This window comes from Musca autumnalis, unplaced genomic scaffold, assembly GCF_047663935.1.
Source record: "Musca autumnalis isolate F117 unplaced genomic scaffold, ASM4766393v1 scaffold_3, whole genome shotgun sequence".
NCBI classification, from domain to species: Eukaryota; Metazoa; Arthropoda; class Insecta; order Diptera; family Muscidae; genus Musca; species Musca autumnalis.
The window spans coordinates 124,483,125-124,508,920 of NW_027411866.1; the positions used below are offsets into that span (position 1 = coordinate 124,483,125).

At 35.3% G+C, this 25,796-nt stretch overlaps 1 protein-coding gene across 12 annotated transcripts in view; it reads right to left on the bottom strand.

Annotated features, from left to right (window-relative positions):
- Positions 1-25,796, bottom strand: part of mamo (maternal gene required for meiosis) — a 698,235-nt gene that overhangs the window by 489,022 nt on the left and 183,417 nt on the right. For 6 of the 12 annotated variants that reach the window (XR_012411478.1, XM_073974315.1, XM_073974313.1 and 3 more), the window contains exon 1: positions 1,142-2,245. The exons of the other annotated variants lie outside the window; for them this stretch is intronic. The gene's annotated coding sequence lies outside the window, so the exon portion shown is untranslated. Of the gene's footprint in view, positions 1-1,141; positions 2,246-25,796 lie in introns of those variants that run through there. 12 annotated transcript variants of the gene reach the window in all.

Consider the following 25,796-nt stretch of genomic DNA (forward strand, 5'->3'; position numbering starts at 1 on the left):
TTTAGGACAAGAGCTACAACATTGCATTCACGTGTAATCCCAAATTCTAAGCAGTTTAGAAGAAATGTGCCTGACAAAATGATCCCTTTTGACATCAAATCCTCAGGTCTTTGGGGGCCCATAACCGCGATAATTGAAGTGATAGGGAAAAACGCCGGGACACGTGTCTTCTTATTTTTGGTCTTCTATCACGCTGTGGTGTCAGAATGTGAATAATAAACCATGACTCAAAAAATTACACACAGTGTTATTAACAAGGGCATGTCGCTTGAAGTTAAGCAGTCATGACCGTTAGTAACTACATACTTATTCTATTGGCCAAAAATAACAACATATGGGTTTTAAGGGGTTTGATTATTATTGCTGGATGGTAGTGAGGAAGGCAGCTGGTTTACTTCACTTTGTAATGGGTTTCCGCTCATGTAACTCCCAAATCGTTCTTAACATATTAAAAACTGTTTGTCATTTGTTGCCGAATCTTCTATATGCGTAAATAACAATTATTGTCCCAATGTTTTCAAAATTTGTTCTGATTTGAAAAAATGTGACAAAGTATTGGGATTACTGTACAAATTTCCAACAAACTATATGATTTTTTTCAATTAAAAAAAATGTCTTCCTTGGCAACAACAAAATAAATTTTTAGACAATATGTACTAAAATATGTAAGGTGTTCATTGGCGTAGATGATCTACATTTGTACACACGTCTTTGAATTAAGGTGGCTAAAATGGCGACCTCAATAATAGATTTTGGATCCCATAAAATGAAACCTTTTGCGATAAAGGAAGACTTATTACTCCAACCCTCCATCTGCATCAATGTCATTCTCAGTCAGCTCGTATATGACATTTTATTTTCTATCTTTCAAATAAGAAATATTTAAATTGTTTTTATTTTTCCTTTTCATGTTTTCTTGGCATGTCTGCCACAATGTCTAGCAAGAAAATTTTTACGATTATTAATTGCATGTCGGTCGTTCGTTCATACAAAACATTAGACTATTTATCTAAATATAAAATTAAATAATACAAACAGACAAGTGTATGTATTGCATAAACACATGTACATACATATCTACATATCACATGTATTAAATTATATCATTGTTGGTAAGGCTTTGAACCCCTTTAAGACTTACCCTTGTTTGCCTAAGCAAATCTGGCAACTCCTGGAGAATACACTCGAGAAAAAATAATGCACACACACACGCCCCTCACCACACTTGCAGAACTATTTGAAACAGTAAAATGTAATCTTATGAAAATTCACTTTCAATTTTTTTGGTTAAATATTTTTCGCTAATTACTTTTTTACTTTTTATTCTTTGCCCAGAGGTAAAATAAATTTTGGCTTTTTAAAAATAGATTTTCTTGATAGATTTCGATTTTTTTTTTTCAAAATACAAATAATTTTATGGATTCCATTTGGCGGATGCTTGTTGTGGACAGCATTAAATTAGTGCATCTTTGATGGTAACGGCAGCAATACCGTTATTGTATGTGACGTCAGCACTGAACTTGGGGGAACACAAATGAAACACTTTCGCTGAATAGATAGCTAGATACCCGACGGCAGAGCTATATCGGGAGACAGGATGTTACTTTTAGATTTTTTTTTTTTTTTTGAGAATTCAGACCACAAATATGATGTTATAATGAATTTTAAGAGGGTAGAGTGGTATGGCCAAAAATTTCCTCGCAACCGGCGGTCAAGGTTTACTTTTCTTTTGCAGCCGAAATAAAAAAAACTTTCACTAGATTTTCATAGGATTTTCTTTTTAATCAAAATGTTTTTATTTACAAAACACGCACACAAACATAGGCACAAAACAAATTCCTTTTCACACGTTTAAGTAAATCGATACGAAAGTGCGTTAGTGCGTCGTCGTATGTCTCTATATTTTTCTTCGTTTGTTTTGTTGGTTTTCTATTTGCAAACCCGCCGCCGTGTGAATTTTGTTTTTCCGTTTCTCAAACGAACAACAGAGTGATGGTGGTCGGTCGTCGTCGCAGCACCTTCTAAACAACATACGTTTCAAAATGGAGACTGACTTAACGGTTGCATAGAAAACTACTAACTAAGGCCCCAAACATTCTATAGTAAGAGTAGGCGAATGCGAACTGCGATTGCAAAAAAAAAAAAAGAAAACAGCAAGCAACAACATTTTCTACGTCAATAATAGCAACTGCAGCACCAACAACGCAATAGCATTAGCAGCGTAAGCGCACATAATACGACGGACGTATTGCTACGTTACAGCAACAACAGCGCAATGTACGCGAGCATGCATTAACGTTCTTTGGTGCTGCAAAACAAAATAGCAGCAGCAATAGCCGGCGGCGCATAACACTCACTGGCAAACCAATAAAATCCGATCGCATAGATCGTATTCAATTTAGTAGTTTTGTTTAGTTAGTCAAACGAACTTCAAACACTTTTATTTTTGAATTTGTTTTTGCTTCTACTTCATGCCAAGTATCAACACCACCAACAACGAGCAGGGGAACCCAATGATCGCAACAATTAGCAAAATTAGAAAAAAAATAGAGAATTGACGAAATGGGGAAATAGAAAAATAATAGGAATAAAAGTAGGACCAGACACACACAGCTGATTAACACAATTGCATTCGGTCATATGCAAGGGATGGTATAACAATTATGGGTAATTAAAAGAAAGCAAAATGCCGGCGCCCGGACATAACTCCTACGGACATAACTCCCAAAATGATTGGTTGGGTGTTATGTCCGTGAATCAAAGCGGACATAACACCCAAAAAATATCGCGGACATAACTTCCAACGATTTTTTTCTTAATTTATAAATTATTTCTTTGCTTAATTTTGAAATTTATAGTTATATGTTCTTTTAAATTTTATAATAGAAGTTAGAATGTAAGCGGAATTATACATTTGAGAAGGCCTAAGTGCCAACCAATACCGAAGTATCCACAAAATCCTCCTGATTTCATAAAATTATTTAAAAACGAAATTATGCCCGAAATTATGTAAGTAGCAGTAAGGAGAAGTTTTAAATTGTAAAAATATTTGTTAAGAAAATTGCGCTATTTTTTCAAAAACATTTTCGCTTTTCAGAAAGTATGTGCATATTTAAAAATATTTAAAAACACTTTTTATCTTCTTAAATTGTGAACATATGATTGTAAAAAATCGCGCGATTTTTGTTTTCAAAAATATTTTCGATTTTTTTTTTATCTCCTTTAATTGTGAAAATATTTTTGAACACTTTTATTTTCTTTTTATTTTCTTAAATTGTGAAAATATTTTTGCAAAAAAATCGCGTATATTTTTACAAAAACTTTTTAACTTCTTAAATTGTGAAAATATTGTGCGACTCTTTTCGTTTCTCAGAAAGTATTTAAAAATTTTTACAAAAACTTTTTATTTTCTTAAATTGTGAAAATATTTTTGTAAAAAATCGCGCGATCTTTTTCAATAATATTTTCGCCTGCGGCGCTTTTCTTTTTCAGAAAGTATTTGAATATCTTTACAAAAGCTTTTTATTTTCTTAAATTGTGAAAATACTTTTGTAAAAAAAAACGCAATTTTTTACAAAAATATTTTCGCCTGCGACTCTTTTCGTTTCTCAGAAAGTATTTAAAAATTTTTACAAAAACTTTTTATTTTCTTAAATTGTGAAAATATTTTTGAAAAAATCGCGCGATCTTTTTCAATAATATTTTCGCCTGCGGCGCTTTTCGTTTTTCAGAAGGCATTTGAATATTTTTACAAAACTTTTTATTTTCTTAAATTTTGAAAATATTTTTGTAAAAAATCGCGGGATTATTTTCAAAAATACTTTCGCCGCGGCGCTTTTCGTTTTTCAGAAAGTATTTGAATAATTGTTATAAAAACTTTTTATCTTCTCAAATTGTGAAAATATTTTTGTAAAAAATCGCGCGATTTTTTTTTCAGAAAGCAATTGCGAATTTTAACAAAAAAAAAAAAAAATATTTTCCTGTAGGCAGCATTTTTCGTTTAAAATAGGTTTGAAGGCAAATTTTGAATATAGTTCAATTTGAGATGGCTACTACTTATTTTTTACTTAATTTTCTTAAAAATTTTAAATCAATTATAATTTTTTTATGAAATTTTATAAACTCCACCACGACTTGTATGAAGCAAGATGGAATAAAGAGTTTTCTTTAGTCTATGAAAGTACGAAGCTCCTCCGCCACGGCTTTCCTACCAAAACACTGCCCTGTGTTAAAATGTTTCCGAATAAATCTTTTATATCCACGTTTCGTTCCGAAAATGTGACACAGAATCCAAAAAATACAAAAAATCAGACGCTATGGGCTACAATAAATCGTGTATCTATACCGACAATTCTATGTAGAAAAATTTTATACCCCTATGAAACCTATATATCCTCTCTATAGGGGCTAAACTGACAAATTTGTGAGAGAAAGTTTTGTGGCACCCAAGAAGGCTAAGTATCAATTTTCAGCGGTTTCGGTGAGAAAAAAGTGTCGAAAACCTTCAAAATACCGAAAATCAGAAGGTATTGTTTTATGGAGGCTATAAAAAACGTGGACATACACTCAAAAATTTCTGGGAGAAAGTTTTGTAGCCTCAAAGAAAACTAAATACCAAATTTCAGACATTTCTGTGGAATAATGGGTCTAAAACTAAAAAAAACGAAAATCGGGAGGTACCGTTCTATGGGGGCTTTATCAAAGCGTTGACGTATAGCAATAGGAAAGACTAGACACGAAATTTAAGCCAATTCGGTGTGAGAATGAGGCTAAAACCGAAATACCGAAAACCGTAAGGAACCGTTCTATGGGGGCTACATTAAAACGTGGACCTATACTGACAAATTTGTCTGTGAAAGTTTTGTAGCCCCAAAAGAATCAAAATACCCAATTTCAGCGGTTTCGGTGAGAAAGTGAGACTACAACCTTCAAAATACCGAAAATTCGGAGATCCCGCTCTATCGGCGCTACATGAAAACGTGGACCTTTAGAGACAAGTTTCTGGGGAAAAGCTTTCTTACTACAAAGAAAGCTAAATACCCAATTTCAACGATTTCGGTCAGAAAAAAATTGGCTATAACCTTTAAAATACCGAAAATCGGGAGGTACCGCTCTATGGGGGCAATATCAAAAGGTGGACTTGTGCTGACAAATTTCTGGAAGAAAATTTTGTAGCCTCAAAGAAAACTAAATACCAAATTTCAGACATTTCGGTGAGATAATGTGGACATGCGGACACATGGACCGAGGCTATTGAAATCCCAACCCCATGTCCGGCAGACTATCATCGAGAAAGCTGCTCGGATGAAGGAGAACATATCCTGTATCAGGAGCATACCCTTTGACAAACAGGTGGAGATCTTTAAATATCAGATCATGGTCCTCAAAAATGAATCTACAGAAAGGAAAGCTCAAACAATTGCAGAAGGACTCCAGAATGTGTTAGATGAGTTCAACCTGTGGGAACCAATTGCTGTTATTGTTGTAGCAGCCTGAAACCTACACAGAAACATAGGTTTGATGCTGGGTTGGCAGCCGCTATCCGAAACACTATGGTTTCGAGTCAATCCGGTACTTAAGGAACCGCCGTCGTGGGATTGGGATCAATTGTAATGACAGTTGCTGATAAAATCAGGATGAATACGAGCTAAATGGACGACTGAAATGAAACTCTGAACATAGTGGTCGATGTTGTACTGATTCCGACCACTAACTACCCCAAAATCTTGGGTGTAACGTTCGGTAGCATATTTAAGTCGTTCGCACAAGACACAGCTATTTACGATTAGATCAGAAGTAGGAATAAGTTCCTCAAGTTGCTGGCCGGCAGCACTTGGTGTGCTCATACAGAAACCTTTTTGATCTCTTACAAAGCAATGTGGCGGTATATGTAAAGCTATGCAGCGCTAGCGTGGTTTGCAAATGTTAGCGCTACACAGTGGAAGAATATTCAAACCTGCCAGAATGCGGCGGCCCTGAGGACTGCAACAGGGTGCTTCCCCATGACATCAGTGGACCATCTTCATGAGATACCAAGGTTTTACCCGTGCATCACCACAACAGGATGTTGTCTTGGATGTTATCGCAGTGAGCATCCATACCACAATTTAATGCAGGAGAGGTCTTCATGATCTAGAGAGAGAGCGGGAGGTCCAAAGGTATAAAAGGGAACATCTAAACCAACGAGCCTATCGGGTAGGCTTCCCCAATCCATCGCAGCAGAATAACTCCAGGGGCCAAGGAAAACCCACAATTCGGATCCGGACGATGCAGCCGCCTCAATTCGTATTGGGCCCGAATTGCGGAGAAAATCCTCTATAAAATTTTCTTTAGTCCCATTTCGATAGGACTTGGCGTTTCCAAGCAAAATCCTGAATACCTAAAAATGTGAACTTTGACCGCGTCCTCGTTTTTTTTTCGATTTTTCTTATCATTGCTGTTTCAAAATCCGTTAAGGTCACCGTACATGACATTGTTTTATAAGGAGGCGATACAGTCAGTACATTGTCCCAATTTGAACTTCTATATCTCAAAAATGGTAAAACCTAAGAAAAAATCATAAAGGTCAATATAGTCGAGAATTTTTACTGCTACAACATTTTTTTAGTTCAGCACGCAAACCGTGAAACCCTAAAAAACCCTAAAAAAGTGAACTTTGACCCCGTCGATTGTTTTGTTGTTTGATTTTTCTCTTCTATGAACATTGTAGTTTCAAAATCCACAAAAATTTCCAAGGTGTAAGGACTTTTCATTTAAAGTTAGTTAAGGCGCACCGCGTTTATTCTAATGTCTGAAATCCGGAACAGGTAGCGCACAATTTGGTTCATTCATATCGTACTTGTGAGCAAATCATTGGTTCATTAGTCAGTTGTGCCGCGCCTAAGATTTTAAAGAACTATCTTTAGTTCTGAATGATTCCCTCAAATTTATCAAATACTTGAAGACACACTGGAAACAAATCTCCAATCAGTATTGGCCGAAGCTGTAAGTTGTGCAAAACTTATTTAAATCCTGCAGCAAGAAGGACAAACTCTCATTGAGATTCATCCTCTCCAATGACATCGTGACAAGGTAACATAATATCTCACGTGTAAAAGGAATGCATGCTATAGGACCCACATACAAAATTTTATATACTTAATTCATTATTGGATTTAGATTTTTAAGCTAGGTACAGCGGGTATTCTCCGCGGTGAGGGTAGACATTTTTAGACATTATTATCTGAAGTCAAGAACCTTTCATGTGAAATATTTATCTGTACGACGGAAGTCAATGATCTTGCCGAACCAATCACACTGCCCTCGATCACAGTTCGATTAGAATGTACCTATTTTGCGAAAAAGTCAAACAAACCTTTTCACTTTTTATCAAAGCGCATTGTCGTCGTCGTTGCTGCTGCTACAACGACAAACATTGCACATTTATTTGTATTGCGTTCTTAAAATGCACGCGAACTCTTCACTCTCGGGCCAAATAATGATTTTCACATCGTGGTAAGTCCATGCGCCGCTCCCTCCCACTTAGCAAACGATCACCATCATCATCATTACTCATTCATAACACACTGTCACCAACCACATGCAATCTTCTCACATTTTATTAGTGGCTATAGTTTAGCTGAGTAATAGAGATAAAGTTGGCGCGGCGTTACGCTGCTTCGGCAATGCCGGCCAACAACATCAACGCAGTAGCAGCCTGTTAGTTTCCTACAACAATCAAAGCTTTTTGTGGATGAGAGAATGAGAACAGCAGTTAGCCCCCTACCATTCTAAATGATCGAACGCATATTGTATTGTTTTATGCTGTCGGTTTTGCATTCGCTTTGGCTGCGAACACTTCTTTGTGTATGTGTCGGTGTGTATGTAAGTTTGCCCTTGAAAAGTGTACCCCATGTGTAGTTTGTGTAGTCAAACAAGCGAGCCAAGCAAGCCAAACAAACAAACAATCGATCCAACGAACGACAGGCCGAACGGCTTGTGCACTGCATTTAATTTAGTTCCGCTTTTATTAGGTTCCCTTTCTCCCAATGTGTTAGCCCCCCGAAACACACATTCTCTGCGCTACAATACTTCCTCTCTTTGAACCCCATGCAGACCACATGATGTCAGGGATTTGTTGGCACATTTTTCTTAACAAATAAAGTGATATTTTACTTAAAATTCTGTTGGCATTTCTCGGCTGTTCTGTTCTAGTGATCCAATTGAAATGAAAAGTTAAGAAATTGTTTTTTTAGGAAAAGTAAAGGTGTATTTTTACACTGGATTTCAATTTTGTTTTCTGACACCTGTGTATTGTTGAATAAAATATATCCGATATAAGTATTCGGCTAGGATGTCTCTGCAGTCTTTCTTTATACAAAGTCTCTGATATCTCAGGCATTGATTAGGGGGTATCCTCTCATGTCCACTGTCCGTGAATCCACAGCTGAAACGCGCATCTCAAGACACTATTTAATCTCTGGAAACGATATTAATTTGGGGAAAACAAATAAATAGGAATTATTAGTCACAGAGTGTAAATACAGTCGAACCTCGATTATCCGTGATGGTCAGTACCGGAGGCATTACGGATAATCGATTTTCCTAGATATTGGAGTCAATGTTTTTATGCAGCTTTTGAACATTTTTTAAAGTACAAATTGCATTGTATTGTACACATTTTTACAATAATATTTAACTGTGCTATTTTTATTAAAAAATATTTAAGGGAAAAAATGAAATAAACTTAAGTATTCGGGAATTTGCATCTGCATAAAAATATTTCGGAAGCATAAAGCAATTTATTTACGCTTGTTGTCGTATTTCTTTTTTGCTCTCTTCCTATTCGTTCTTTCAGTTAATAATAAGTAAAATTGCACTTTTCGTGTTCTGAAATAGGAGGGCAGCCAGTGGTCTCCACGAAGTTCAATGTTGTGGAGTTTTTTTTTGGATGAATTATCTCATCGTCATCAGATTCATCTGAACATACCACAAACACATAATTTAAGCTAAATAGACGAATTTCAATTTCTCTTTGATTTATATTTTTAATTAGAATGTGTACTTTTACTCGTGAATAATGGTGTCTATAAAAAATAATAGAGGTAATGGAAAAAATATAATGGAGATAATGGAGAATCCCGGATAAACGATTTACGCATAATCGAGGTTCGACTGTACTTTCTTGCAATAGATATATGAGGTACATGTGTATCGTACTGATGCCAACAGAAAACAGATAATGACACCGAATAAAAGGCTTACACACGTTAATGATACTTTATATAATCACAAATAGTATAAAAAGTATAATTTTTCTTAAGGTACAGAAGAGTTAGGTATACAAAATGATATCCGATAGATTGCAGATTTTTAATATCCATAGAAAATCGTTTCATAATTGTCATTTCGTTTGAAAATTAGGTTAGTTTATAATATACACATTTTCCTTTGCCATAGGGCTTAAGTGTAGAAGACTACGATAATAATTTTTTATATGTGCCGCATTGCAATGATAGGCAGTCGTCAGGTTATGAATAGTGCCTTACACACTATTTTTTTAAACAAATTTATGATATTCTCAGACATGCTCTCAATGTTCTTCATTCTCAGATCCTAATCTGTCGAAAACTCTGCTCAGGAGGCAATAAAGTAGGTACACGGTGCTCTTGAAACAATTTTAAATGGAAGGTGCTTACACCTCGGTAGTTTTTGCGGATTCTGAAACTACAATGTTTATAGATGAGAAAGATCAAAAAACAAAAAAATCGCCGGAGCGCTTTTTAAATAAATCGCGATTTAAGTTGACATTTTTAGGGGTTGTTTAGGTTTTCACGGATTTGCTTAGAAACCGCAAGTCCTATGAAAATGGGACCGAAGAAAATGTTGTAGCTATGAAAATTCTCTACAAGATCGACCTTTACGGTATTTTCGTAGTTTTTACCATTTTAGAGATATAGAAGTTCAAATTGGGACAATGCACTGACTGTATCGCCCCCTTATAAAACAATATCATGAAGGGTGCGCCTTAACTAACTTTTGATGAAAACCGCTTACACAGAGGAAGTTTTTGTGAATTCTGAAACAGCAATGTTCATAGATGAGAAAAATCCAAAAACAAGAAAAAATCGCTGTAGGGATTTTTAAATAAATCGCGGTCAAAATTCACATTTTTAGGAGATTTTTAGTTTTTCACGATTTTGCTTGGAAACCGCAAGTCCAATCGAAATGGAGCTAAAGAAAATGTTGTAGCTGTGAAAATTCTCTAGAGGATTGACGTTTATCATTTGTTCCCAGCCTGTTTTTGAGATAAAGAACCTCAGTTTACATTTTTAGATTTTTTCGCGATTTTACTTGAATACGGTAAGTCCTATCGATATAGGACCTGAGAAAATCTGAAAGCTGTGAAAATTCTCTACAAGACTGGCTTAAGTAACTTATCCTAAGTTGTACCATTTTTTTAGATATATAAGTTTATGTTAGGAATTTGCAGTCATTACATTTTTATATAAGGGGGCGATACAGAATTGAATTGAATTTGAATTGTCCCAATTTGAACTTCTATATCTCAAAAACAATAAAACCGACGAGAATACCATAAAGGGCAATCTTGTAGAGAATTTTCATAGCTACAAAATGTTCTTTAGTGCCATTTTGATGGGACTTGCGGTTTCTAAGCCAAATCGTGAAAATCTAAACAACCCCTAAAAATGTCAACTTAAATCGCGATTTACTTAAAAGGTGCTCCGGCGATTTTTTTTGTTTTTTGATCTTTCTCATCTATAAACATTGTAGTTTCAGAATCCGCAAAAACTTCCGAGGTGTAAGCACCTTCCATTTAAAATTGTTTCAAGAGCACCGTGGGTAATGATCGAAAAAGCCTTTGGTAGGCAAAATTCATATTTTTAGGCTTCCACAGCACATAGTCGATGTGCCGTCAGAAGTCGAATCTGCCAAATTATTTCATCCTGTCTAAAAGTCCTATTATTTCATTACCAACTTTGGTGTCTGTTATATATCTCCGGAAACTTTCCCACATTCACACATATTCACATTTCCATGTGTAGTTGTGAAGTGTAGCCATATACAAATTCAGACTACTTTCCACAGTGCTCCCGAATCTTACTCGAATCGCCCGTAGGATATCAATAGATACCGTTCTATGGGGGCTATATGAAGGCCTGAACCTAAACCGACAAATTTAAGGTGAAACGTTTTTTACCCCAAGGAAGACTTAATACCAAATTTCAGCCATTTCGGAGGGATATTGATGCCACAACCTTTAAAATACCGAAAATCGGGAGTTAAAATTCTATGGGGGCTATATGAAGACGTGGACCTATACCGACACATTTCAGCTGGAAAGTTTTATACCCAACGAAGACAAAATACAAAATTTCAGCCATTTCGGAGGGATATTAGGGCCACATTCTTCAAAATACCGGAAATCGTAAGGTACCGTTCTATGGGGGCTATATGAAGACGTGGACCTATACGACACATTTCAGGTGGAAAGTTTTATACCCCCAATGAAGACTAAATGCCAAATTTCAGTAATTTCGGTGGTATATTGAGGCCACAACCTCGAAAATACCGTAAATCGGGAGGTCCCCTTCTATGGGGGCTATGTGAAGACGTGGTCCTATACCGAGAAATTTCAGGTGGAAAGTTTTATACCCACAACGAAGACTAAATTCCAAATTTCAGTCATAACCTTCAAAATACCGGGAATCGGGAGGTACCTTCCTATGGGAGCTATATGAAGACGTGGACCCATACCGACACATTTCAGCTGGAAAGTTTTATACCCCAACGGAGACTTAATACAAATTTTCAGCCATTTCAGTGTGATGTTTAGGTCACAACCTTCAAAATATCGGAAATCGGGTGGTACTGTTCTATGGGGGCTATATGAATACGTGAAGGTTATGGATTGAGGCCATAACCTTCAAAATACCGGGAATCGGGAGGTACCTTCCTATGGGAGCTATATGAAGACGTGGACCCATACCAACACATTTCAGCTAGAAAGTTTTATACCCCAACGAAGACTTAATACAAATTTTCAGCCATTTCAGTGTGATGTTTAGGTCACAACCTTCAAAATATCGGAAATCGGGTGGTACTGTTCTATGTGGGTTATATGAACACGTGGACCTAATCGGACAAATTTCAGGTGTAAAATTGCATACCCACAACGAAGACTTAATTCCAAATTTTAGCCATATCGGTGGGATATTCAGGCCACAAATCCTTGCATATGTTTTTGCATATGCTCATTTTATGCAAATATGTCAAAATATGCAAAAATTTCTGGGCCTAATTCGTTTTATTTTGTGATAAAACGAGTTTCTGTCTGATCAGATTTCCTCTACGACCATCCTAACCATATATGCATTTGCATAGAATTCCGCTGTCTAGGTGAGAATAATTTTTGCTTCAGGTGGTCCTGGTATATCGCTGATGAACAAGTTATACTGGACTGGTCCCAGAAGTGACTTGTGAAACACTCATACCTGCACATAATCATCTTTCGAAAAACGTGCAACCAAGCGGCATGATTGACGATCGAAGCCTAACGACTGCATATTGTATAAAATGCCATTCTGCCATACCGTATCGAAAACCTTGGCGTAGCTTAACGATTGCTAGTTATGCAGGACTGATCCCAGAAGTGACTCGTGAAGCACTGCTGTTTGGACATTTTGTCATTCACTCCCACTCAAAAGGATCGATCCGGCAAAAAAAAGAACACTATGCGGCAGGTTTGACGATCGCAGCCTACCATTAGTTTTCTATTAAATGCCATTCTACCATACCGTATCAAAAGATTTGGCGAAAATTAAGATCACGGTATTGGTCCCTCTTTTTCGTCTTAAAACCTTCGGTTATGTATATCGAGAAGGCTGTCAGAGCATGGGATGTTGAGTATTGAGTTGGCAGTCTCTAAGAATTCTCATTGTCTCGATGATTGATGCGTCCGTCGCGGATGGAAATATTCCAACAATTTCCCAAACTTCCACGCAAACAATCACAGCTCCAGTTTTCGAAATCGGTACCACTAGTGCTTTTTTAAGGCTATCGGGATATAGCCAATGTTTGGACAGTGATTAAATAGGATGGCGAGAAAACGGATCACTGCTTCTCCTACCTTCATTAGCCTAATCACTTTGTATTAAATGTCATACCGTAGAGAATACTTTCGCGAAATGCAGGCTCCCCGCTATGGCGAATTTTTGGTTTTAAAACCTACTGCTGATTGAGTGTTTGGCTCGAAATCCAAATCGGTAGTCACTCAGAGTTCTCCTTTTTTCGATGAGCCGATTGATGCGTGGCAGCAGGAAATATTGGAACAATTTTTCAAGGGATGAAATTGGTTTATAATTTCCACGCAGGCGAGCATCAGCTCCTGGGATCAGTACCACTAGTGCCTCTTTCCAGGCTATTGGCAAATAGCCAATGTTCACGGCGCGCCTTAACTAATTTTAAATGAAAGGTGCATAGATGAGAAAAATCATAAAAATCAAAAAAATCGCCGGTGGGATTTTCAAATAAATCGCGGTCAACGTTAAAATTTTTAGGCCTTTATTATGTTTTCACGATTTTGCTCGGAAACCGCAATTCTTATCGAAATGGGATTAGAGCAAATGTTGTAGCAGTGAAAATTCTCTACAAGATTGACCTTAAGGTTATTTTCGTAGGTTTTACCATTTTGAGATATAGAAGATCAAATTGACACAATGCACTTACTGTGTCTCCTTATAAAATAATGTCATGACAACAAATTCCCAACTTAATTTTAAATAGATAAAAAAGGTACAACCTAGAATAAATTACACAAGCCAGTCTGGTAAAGATTTTTTACAGCTATAAGCATTTCTCAAGTCCTATATCGATAAGACTTGTCGTATTCAAGCAAAATCGCGAAATCCTAACTAAAAAACCTAAAAATATAACCTGAGCTTCTTTATCTCAAAAATGGTTCAACCTAGGAACAAATCATAAAGGGGAACCCTCTAGAGATTTTTGACAGCTACAACATTTTCTTTCGCTCTATTTCGATAGAACTTGCGGTTTCTAAGGAGACGATACAGTCAGTGCATTGACCCAATTTGAATTTCAATATCTTAAAAATGGTAAAACCTACGAAAATAACATTAAGGTCAATCTTGTAGAGAATTTTCACTGCTACAACATTTGCTCTAATCCCATTTCGATAGGGATTGTGGTTTCCAAGCAAAATCGTGAAAACTTAACAAAGCCCTAAAAATTAGAACTTTTACCGCGATTTATTTGAAAAATCCATCCGGCGATTGAACATCTATGAACATTGTAGTTTCAGAATCCGCAAAAACTTCCCAGGTATAAGCACCTTTCATTTAAAATTAGTTAAGGTGCGCATTAACTAATTTTAAATAAGTGAAATGTATGCTCACTAGCTCTCAGTAAGCGCACACTGCCGGTCACTGAAGCAAATATTTGCCTAATGTGACCTTACCTTTGGGTTTACGGATTTATTTTTGAAAGCGGTTGGTCTAATCAAAAAGAGATTACAGCAAATATTGAAGACAGAAAAATTATCTACAAATTTGGTCTTTATAATTTTTTTCCTAGAAGGAAACATCCTTGAGATATAGCGGTTCTAAAAAACAAATCACTAGTTCTTTTAGCTGATCGCTCTTTTCAGTTCAGCTCTTTTAAGCGAACTAGGTCGTTCGGCAATAAACTCTGCCGGACAGCTATCTTTTTCCCACTAATAAATTAAAGTTGTTTTAATAAAATATTAAAACAACGACTATGGGATTAAGCCTGACTATTTTGAAAAACAAAATCTTTTTTTTTATCGTTCAACAGCTCTGAATCCTTCGGATATACCGAAAAGGAACAATAAAACAGTGGAATATTTTAAATAACTCCACGACGAAAACTTTAAATTTTTAAAGTTTAAAAATAAATGAAAATATTAAAATCACGAAGAATAAAGTTTTGTGTGTGTATGTATGTAAAATACAAAATGTTAACAAAACTCATTACCTTCAAAAAGGCATCCGTTAACTCAGACAAGGTGAATGACGTGCTGAACTAGATTGGTGTAATCATTCTTTAATCGTTGATTTGTTGATCGTTCTTTTTTCTATCGGTCGGTGCTGAATTATAATGAACTATATCGAGTGATATAGTTCGTACGCTCTTTTCAATGAATCGTTCAATTGAACTAGTTCGTTCGTAAACTATACATCCCTACCCTCCTGTAAGGCCTTCATGGCGGAGATAAATTCTTGTCAATAATTGCTTAGTGTAGAGTGTCATATTTCAATAGTTCTCCACCGTGTATTTGAATAAAGATGCTACATATCTATCATTAATACTAAGGCAAGTATCACTGTAAGTAATCGCTGATTGTTTATTTTCGTATGTAACAAACATTCTGACAATATTGTTGCAAACAAAGGAACATAGGATTGTGAAACTAAGCGAAAAGTGTTTTTTCCTGGCAACTTTTACATCAAACACAACCCATTTGCCAAAAAAGACCGATGCAAACAAACAGAAAAAATTATAGAAGAGCCACACAGCCAGACATAACAATACAACAGCAAATGTAAATTGAAGAAAGTGTGTGTTGAAGCGGGCGGTGGCGGTGGCGGTGGCGGTGGCTGTAGCGGCGTCAAATGTCAAGCGATAACCGCACCACTATATCACTATTTTCATTGTCAAGGTCGAACATTGTTCTGCGAAATGCAAACAAAAATGAAAAAAAGAGAAAAATAAAAACGCAGCAAATGTAAAGCTGCGAAACAAATAATGAACGCAGCGTTGCGCTACGAAATAGTTCAAAGCGTAAGCTAACGTTTATGGATGCAACGGCGTCAAGCGTCAACGCAAATGCATTCGATGAGAGGAAGAGAGAGAAAACAAGCTTTTTTTCACGATCACATAATCGCTGCTACTCGTCGTTCGCTTGTCGTGGATAGACACGCTTTGTTTTTGTAAAAAAATGTTTGGCTTCACTATAAGTGTGTCCGGAATGAATGCGGTTCTTTATTAGACGATCATAAAAAAGCTTGTAAAATCGCGGCGTATTACGACGACGACGTTGTCGTGTAGTTACATATGCAAGAATATTAGACATGCACTTGAAAGCCAATATTATCTCAACAATCTCAATAGAAAGAAATCAATACGAGGTTTGGTTGAGAAAGAACTTCCAAAACAGATTATGTGATTGGGAAATGGAATTTGTTGGAAAACACTATTGAATACCAATACCTTGGCTTTAATCAGTTTACTTTTGTAGTGCTAAAAGAAGACAGGATTGTTTAAAGTAGGAATGCTCAATTGGGATCCCACGAGCTGTCGGTGTGTGTCAATTTGTTCAGTCACACAATTACAAAAGTGAACATTTGCTTTTATTTTGAAAAATTTTACAAAGACATATCAAGCTTTTTGTAGAAAATTAACTTATGTTGAAACTGAGGTATGGGGTATTGTAACTCGCGATCAGTTTTACTATACCATAACTTTTGACCGCATTTCGGCAAAATAAACTGCTTTAACCCGATTCACCGAGGGGTTTCTTAAAATAATAATTTGAGCGGAAGCTGTGGTCGTACTAATGTAAAAAAATCGGAAAAAATCGTTGAAGCAAACGAGTTTCATTATGTTATTTTCCAATTAGTGGTTTTACAACACAATGTAGAGCTTAATGCTCAAAGGAGAAGTTAAAGAGCACACTTCAGAGTTGAAGTTTCTAATGTATCATTTTTTCATATATCCACTGTATCTACCTCAAACGGATGCTGACATTTTGAAACCTGAAAAATGGGGTTTTTTGCTCTAATCGGGACGCGCAGCTGGGTTTCCCTAAAAGCTCATTATTTGATTGTAGTACTCGCGATTTCGCATTTTTTTAATGTATAACATGAGGGTGTAGCCCTCACAGGATCACAGTAATCTGCGCCCAAACACGAAATTTTTGTGCGTAAATTTTTCTCAAAAACCTATTTTTTTGGTTTAAAATTTACAAACGTCATTCGATTTCCGTGGAAACCAGCGTAAATTTAGTTTTTTTACGTTCTGAACCTATCAAGCCACGACGCGTAAAAATCCACCCACTAGATCGGCGGATATGATACCCCTCAAATTTCGAAAATTTGCCAAAATTTTTTTTGAAAATATCGCATATTAAAACGCGTTTTGGATGTGTCAGTTCTACTTAAATAAATAGATCGATACGCGTGTTTAAACTGCGCGAAAACAGATATTTCAAAACTATCGCTAATCCAGAGATATAATATATTTTTTCTAAAAATTAAGTGCGATGCTACATCCACAGTTCTTGATGGATCGCATTGAAACGGCATAGAAGGATGTATTTTTTAATGGTGATTATTGAAATCGGATGCGCATAAAATGTAAATGAACTTCGCGGAAATTATGATCATTTTACAGTATTTTTCACCCTTAAATGCAGCAGATGCTACATCGTGGCCGCCAAATAGAATTTGACAAACTGTACATCAAATAAAAGGGATTGATTCGCTGTGTTGGAAAATCGGATGCGCATCATGTCATTTTGATAATTACACGGTTTATATGCGTCTCAAATGTTGTAATATTCAATATAACATTATTTTAACGTTATGCCACAATTGGAATTCCTTGTGATTTAATATAAGGTTCTAATAATATTATCCAATAGGAAAACTATAAGCGAAAAATTTGTTACAACGGAATATCATCATTATTGCGTGAAATTTTGACGAAAATGCCGAAGAACTCAAACATTTTTTCTCCAACTTTTCCTATAAAACCATAAAAAAATAAAATTAGAATAATATGATTTTAATTTTTTCGTAATATTTTCTTCGTATTTTTGCAAATAACATGAATACTATAGCTCCAACCTTCACAACTTAGGTTTCATTTTATTCCTCAAAATGTCTGGATGCTGTTATAATTTTTTTATATATTTTTCGTAACTATGAGCGCTATTGTTTCAAAAATATGTTTGTAAATACGTGAAATTATTTAACAAATTTGATTTTTCGCGAATCCATTGAGACTTTGCGATTATTTTTTGCATCATCGCAAAGGGTATGAATTCAGTTAACGATAATAGGATATAACAGCTAACTATATTAAGCCGCGATTTTTTTAGAATTTTTTCTAATTATCATAATTAAAACGGTCATATCTTTTGCGCGCAACGATCAATGTTAGTAACGAAAACAGATTTGGAATGCTGATTTTTTTCTTAATCTATGTACCAAAAATCATTCATGTAGTATCAAAATTCTTTTTGGTTTTTTTTGAAATGTAAAAGACAATTTTAGACATTTTTCCTGATATGTCTTTGTTTTTATGTTGGGAAGCTACAAACAAACCTCAAAAAACGTAGGCCTAGTTTAAAGTTTCTATAAGCCGGTCCATAGAAGTGCTACTACTGGTCAAATTCCTCCATTGTTTTTTCATCGCCGATTACTAAAATATTCTGCATTTCAAAAGTAAACATCATAAAATATAGTAATTAACAAATTAGATTAAGATATTAGGTGTGAGCAAGGCGTGATACCGAAAATACATATTTTTTTATTTTACAGCCAGTTTCTGTATGTCGAAAGAAGAATGTGTGCGAATGAAACACGCCCGAACTTTAGTTTTCGAAATAATTTTACCTTTGCTTTTGCTTCAAAACAAAAACCAAATTTGAAAAACACACAAGAGTTTGGACGTGTTTCTTTCGCACACATTCTTCTTTCGACATACAGAAACAGGCTGTTAGTTTTTTTAATTTTGACGAAAATTCCCATTAGGGGTAAGTAAAGTCGATTTCGGTTAATCGATTATTAGTCGTAAAATTTGTAAAAACCGTAGTCGACTATTGACTGTGTGAAACCGGATAATCGATTATTCGTAATCGACATTCGAAAGACGGAGTCGACCACTACACCATTTTCACACGTAATTCGAATAATTTCAGTTGTAATTCGAAATATTTCACTTGTAATTTGAAAATTGCAATTGAATTTCGAATTATTTCATTTGTAATTTGAGAATTTCATTTGAAATTCGAATTATTTCATTTGTAATTTGAGAATTCCATTTGAAATTCGAATGATTTCATTTGTAATTTGTATTTTTTCATTTGTAATTCTAATAATTTCATTTGTAATTCAAATTTTTTCCATTTGTAATTTGAATTTTTTTCATTTGAAATTCCAAATGAAAAACTTCGATTTACATGTTTCGATGTTTTGATACAGGCATTCTGAGGAATGTGTGCAAGCCATTACAAAATATGCCAGAACAAATAAAATGCATTTATTATTTGTGTAAAACAAAAATATTAAGAACTTTATTACATTAACACAAATTATGAAAATTCTCCATTGAATTCAATTGCAACCATGCGTGTTTCCTCCGCTCTCCATTCAATCCAAGCTGAACTGTTCTTGCTTCATCTGCTAAATGGGTTTGATATTGTCTTCCCATCACCAGTTAAGATTTCGACATGTACTCCAACTGCACTCCATTAGGAAATTTTCTTCTCGTGAGTTACCTAAAAATTTTCGCAAATTAAATATTTTTTATTTTATATTAACAAATTTTTGGATATGTTAACCAGGGTTTCGGAGTCGAGGTATTTTTGGGTCGACTCCGACTCCAGGCCAATTTTTTTCACGACTCCGGCTCCGACTCCGAGGGTAATTTAATAATGTAATATTTTTAATATTTTTGTAAAGATATTAGATTTTACGGAAATGGTAGTCAGAAAAAGGCAAAAAATCGATTAAAACCAATCAATTAATTATTAGATTTTGATGTCCTTATTAAATTTTTCATAACTAGGATTTTATGTAACCTTTTGTAAAAGCTCATCACAATATCATGTAAGGATATGATGTTGTAAAAAATTCATAACCCTAGCAAGCATCTGAAATTCATACATAGCACGATGGGGCCAACGACAGGTTTTCGAGGCAACAAATCACTGGGGCAAGCTAGACCTTCCAAATTTTGTACAGATGTTTATAATGGGCTTAGAAACTAATATTCCAAATTTGGTTCATATCGGTTCATATATACATATAGCTGCCGTATATATGTTCGCCCGATTTCAAGCAATTGATGGACCAAACACGCAAATTCTGCCCAATTTTTATGCGATTTTGAAAATACCACGGAATTAGGACTACAAATAAGTTTGCCAAGTTATATTGAAATCGGTTCAGATTTTGATATTGCTACCATATATATTTTCGCCCGATTTTAGGTATTTGGTGAACCAATCCAGCTATGTATGTCCAATCTTGATGAAATTTGGAATGTGTGACGGATTTTGGTCTAGAAACATTTTTGGCAAATCATATTGAAATCGGTTCAGAATTGGATATAGCTCCCATATATATGTATATTTCAGGAAAATGATTGACCAAGCATGCAAATTCCATCAAATTACAATAAAATTTGGAAAATGTTACGGAATTCGGACTACAAATAAGTTTGTCAAGTTATATTAAAATCGGTTCAGATATAGAAATAGCTCCCCTATATACATATGTTCAAATTTCATGGTTTTGTCTGTGGTTTGTTATAAGTTAATAAAAAAGGTTCCAAATTTAGTAAAAATCGGCTAAGATTCCGCCTCAAAAGCCAAAGTTTGTCTGCGATATCTTTGAAATTATATATTATTATTATTATATACGTCTATTAAATTTTTCCGAAATCCAATTGGTAACATTAATGGGTTTCCGATTATTCGCCAACCAAAACATAAAAATTTCCATATTTTTAAGTACTACGACATCTGAAATCAGATTTTTATGAAAAGGCGCAGATAGGCGCAGCTAATTTATTCACAAAATGATAGTACACATTAATACCTTTCACCACATATATATAATATCCTAGATCTACCTAGATCTCAAAAGTTATACTCCAGAGAACACATGGATAACAAAGCAAAATACTCCAAAAAAGACATAACATCTTAACTCAAAAATACATTTACCACACATAACATTTTTATTATTTGTTAACACTATCTTATTTTACATACCCATTGAAGAGCTTTCCATGTTTAAAAAATATAAAAATGTTAAATGTTCTTTTTGGCGCCTAAAATGATTTCACTACTTATTTATAATGAATCTCGGAAAATGATGCATAAGAAAATATGTCACCATTGCCAGATCAGTATGTCGCTATTTGATGTTACCAGATTGATTTATTTTTTTATTTTTAGTGATTCAGAGTGTTGGCTATCGAAATCCGTTATTATTTTTTTCAAATTGTTCACTTCAAAAATTGACTTTTTGCCTCGAAAACCTGCTATTGGCCCCATCGTGCATAGCTGAGCCGCTCAGTGCACACATTGATTAAAAAATTAAAGGATCAATTGGACCAAATATATTCTCGACTCGCATTTTGTGATTAAAATAGAGATGAAAAGACTAGACTTCAAATGATAGTAAATATGCTGTAAATCTTCCTCTAACTTAGTATAATATACCGTTTGCTTGTATGTTTTTTATAGTTTTTTTTAAATAAATAATGATTTTTGAAAAAATGTTGGTGTCCCGAATTTATGTTATATTTCTATAATGTAAAAGAAAATTTGCCCGGAGTCGGAGTCGTGTTATTTTTCGACTCAGACTCCGACTCCAGCAAAATTGCTCGACTCCGACTCCGAAACCCAGATGTTAACACGCTTATCTCTTTTTGGAAAGTGGATGCGATTCTTTGGATTGCATCCAAATGCGATTAAGATGTAAGGAATGGAGTGTCTTTTTCACGACCCCGTTGGAACTGCATCAAAACATGCCGTGAAAGAACTGGTCCACATTGCGCTACTTCCAATTTATTTTGCTGGGAAGTCGTAGTCGACCATTAATCGTAGTCAGCACGATCACGCTTAATGAGCATGGTCGATTATAAATTACTGCTTTTCGGTTGTTAATGAAAAGTCGAAATCGAAAGTCAACTTTCAGAAAACCATTATAAAATTGATTAACGCAAAGTCGAGTATTAAGTTTTAGATGAAAACCGAATAATCGAAAACCCGATTATTGCATTTCACTGTGTATCCTTAATTGCCATTACCTTAGTAGTTTTCTTTTTTCTAAATTAATAATAACCAGTAAGATTAAATTCAGGTGAAGCAGACTATATGATACCTACACCAAACCGATTTCAGTCACATTTTATTGAAATTGAACAATAAAGTTGGGTAGTACCGGAAACGCCAACACCAAAAAACGAGATGTATCATCTCCATACATCAGAACTATGATAACGCGCTAAAACACAAAAGAACGGTTAATTGAAAGATTAATTTAATTATATCGGTATGGAAAGTATTTAGAAGGAAAATAAAACGAACCTTGAATCGGTTTCTGAACTATTTGGAACTAAATTTGCTAAAATCTATTGAACAGTCATAGATGAAGTTAGGCGCGTCAAATACATATATGATATCGGTCGAAAATATTTGTGGAAACTACAAGTAAGTCTGAACTGATTTTAATATAGTTTGGAAATGTGTTTCCAGACCAAATTCCGTCACATTTCATCAAAATCGGACAGATATGGCCTATGTCTGGGGCAAATATTTGCCTAATGTGACCTTGTGCCTTAAGATGTTCAAAAATCTTAAATGGGGCACCCTTTTATGGGGACTTGGACCAATCTGATTTTTTGCAAGGGATGTTTTGTACCTATAAAAATGTTTTGTACTTTTATCGAGGACTAAATAAAAAATTTCAGTTATTCCGATTGAACAATGTGGCTAGATACCGAAAATCGGGGGGTACCGTTCAATGGAGGCTATATGAAAACGTGGGCCTTTACCGACAATTTTGAGGTGGAAAGACAAAAGACGAAGACAAAATACTACATTTCAGCCATATCGTTGGGATATTGGAGACAAAATCTTCAAAATACCGAAAATTGGGAGGTACCGTTCTATGGGGGCTATATGAAAACGTGGGTCTTTTGGAAAATACCGAAAATCGGGAGGTACCGTTCTATGGCGCCTGTATGAAAACGTGGACCTATACCGGAAAATCGGATGTGCATGATGTCATTTCCATTATTTCGCGGTTAACATGCGTTTCAAGTGTTGTCATATTCAATATAAATTTACTTTAATTTAATGCCACGATTGGAACTCGTTGTGGTTTAATGATCTAAAAATGTTCGCTAATAGGAAAACTATAAGGCAAAAATTGGCAACCGTATATCGCAAGAAATATTGACAAAAAAGAAAAGAACTCGAAACATTTTTTCTTCAACTCATCAGAAAATAATAAAATTAAAACAATAAAAAAATTTTCCCCAAATTTTCTTCATACTTTTTCACATAACAGGCATATTATAGCTCCGACCTTCACGACATAGGCTTGATTTTACTTCCTACTAAATCTGGATGATGTTGTAATTTTTTGTATATATATTTTGTATGCATATGCGCTACTATTTCAGAAATATGTATGTCTGCAAATACGTAAAAATTTTTCATTAATTTGATTTTTTGCGAATCCATTTTGACATTTCGGGAGTATTTTTGCATCATCGCATTCAGCTAACGGTAATGATATATAACAGCTTATTAAATTAAGACGCGATTTTTTTAGAATTTCTTTTTGCGCGCAACGATCAAGGTAAGTTCCAAAAACGGCGTTTACATTAGAGCTTTCTGTCGGGTTAACCATCTTTATGAGGATTTATTTGAAGTTTGCGCTATGGAATTGACATTTGAAAATCAGTGGGTTTATTAAATCCGGTTAAGTGCAAACGGTGTAAAGAACAGTTTTGGAATGACGATTTATTTATTTTTTTACCAAAAGTCATTTTGTTTTTTTTTTTTTTAATATGTATATAAAAACGTATCTTGCGTACCTACCCATTTCATACAATTTACTCAATAGTTCGTAATACATAGTAGGGATGTATGCAAATTATTAAAAAGCTCGAAGGCGTTCTAATTGATAATATTCTGTAGAGGAAAAAATTTAGAGCAATGTACGGACTATGAGTCGGTAAATCATTATTTTTCAATTGACGACGTTGGCGAAAGCATAGCATCATCTTTTTCTAGCACGAAGAATGTGTAAAAATCTACTCTACACCCCACCACCCTCAAATTGGGGCAATCTCTTATGTAGGCCTTATCGCACACACAACATTACTGGACTGAGGGAAGGGTCCGAGATGAGAGAGTGGGTTGGAAAAAAAGCTTTTTGTGGTCCCACATAAAAAATCGTGTGTGTTCCATATATTGCACCAGAACACGTAGTACAAACGGAACACACACACATTTGTACACGATACTAATGCTCTCTCTCTGTTGCAAAACTTTTCTTCTCTTGCCTATAAAAATGGTATATATTTGTCTTTGCTTGCTTGCCGCCTGCGTTTTGGTCCCCAAGTGCCTTTGCATCTCTCTCTACACTGCACAGCATCAATCTTCTTGTTGAACTTTTTATTTTTAAGTTCCGTTTCATTGCGTTCTCGTTTCACAGTTGCACGAGTTCTGCTTAGTGTTCTGTTGACTGTTGTTGCTGTTGTTTTTTTATTTATTTATTTCACGTTCAAGTTCTCGGTCATTTCAGCAGCAAATTGCGAACTGCAATGACTGCTAAAGTGTGCGAATAAATGCAACAAAACGGAAGAGTGCACAGAGTATGTGTGTATGTGGATGGATGCATTTCGCAGCTGTAGCTACTAGCCAGCCAGCCAGCCATTCCGTCAGTCATTCATTGCTAGGCATAGCGCGTTAGTCACGTTGGTGTCGTAGCTTGCTTGATACGTGTTAGTGTGTATGCGTTTTCTGTAACGTGTGGGTGTCTGATTGCCTTTTGCTGCTACATTCACTCCCAACTGTAGCAACAGCTATTGCTGTTGTATAATAAATGATTTTGGAATGTTGTTGAGCTTTCTAAATGCAAAAAAAAAAAGAGTTAAAATAAAACAAAAACCTAGCATTGTGTTGGATAAATGTGGTTTGTCGGGCAGGCAGGCAGATCAACGGACCGACCGGCACACACCCAGCGATTGTGTATTTATTTGCTATGGAGCTCTATATAATGCCTTACATACATACGTTCTATTTTCTTTTGTATGTGCGTTGCTAACCTACTGCACACAATTGCGGCTACTTTTTCGGAGTACGAACGAACCACTACCATATAGTCACAACAACTGATAAGATGTTGGGCGGCGGTATTCTTATTTGGTGAAATGACATTCATTACTTACATTGGCTGAAATATATTAATGAATAGTACTTTATTGCGGAATTACGCATTGACTTTAGGGTGGATCATTTATTTGACCACCTGCATGAAAACATTCCAGAATATTTTTGTTTGTTTTGGATTTGAGAAAAATATTTTCTATCAATGAGCCAAATATTCTTCTACTTCCTTTATCTCATAAAAAAGTGGTATACAAAAACAAATTCAAAATGTGTTTCCAAGGCGAAAAAAAAAACAACTTATAAGGATGTATTTAATCGCCTATGAATGATTTTTTTAACTTGGCATTTTAGACGTTTGTGGGGAAGGTAATTTCAACAGGTGAGTGAACTAAGGTCCATGCCTATACTGTGTTCTCCACCTCAAATGGAGACAACGTGTATAGTTGATAAAAAGAACCTTAATTTAATTGTTCTGTCTAATTACAGTAGAGGTGGCATCACCAAAGTACGTTTGGAGGTAGGACGGCAACTGTTTGATGAGCTTGAAAGTATAACCCTGGTAATCTTTGGAATGGTCACCACTTCCACAGGGGAAGCAAAACTGCCAGTGGTTCTT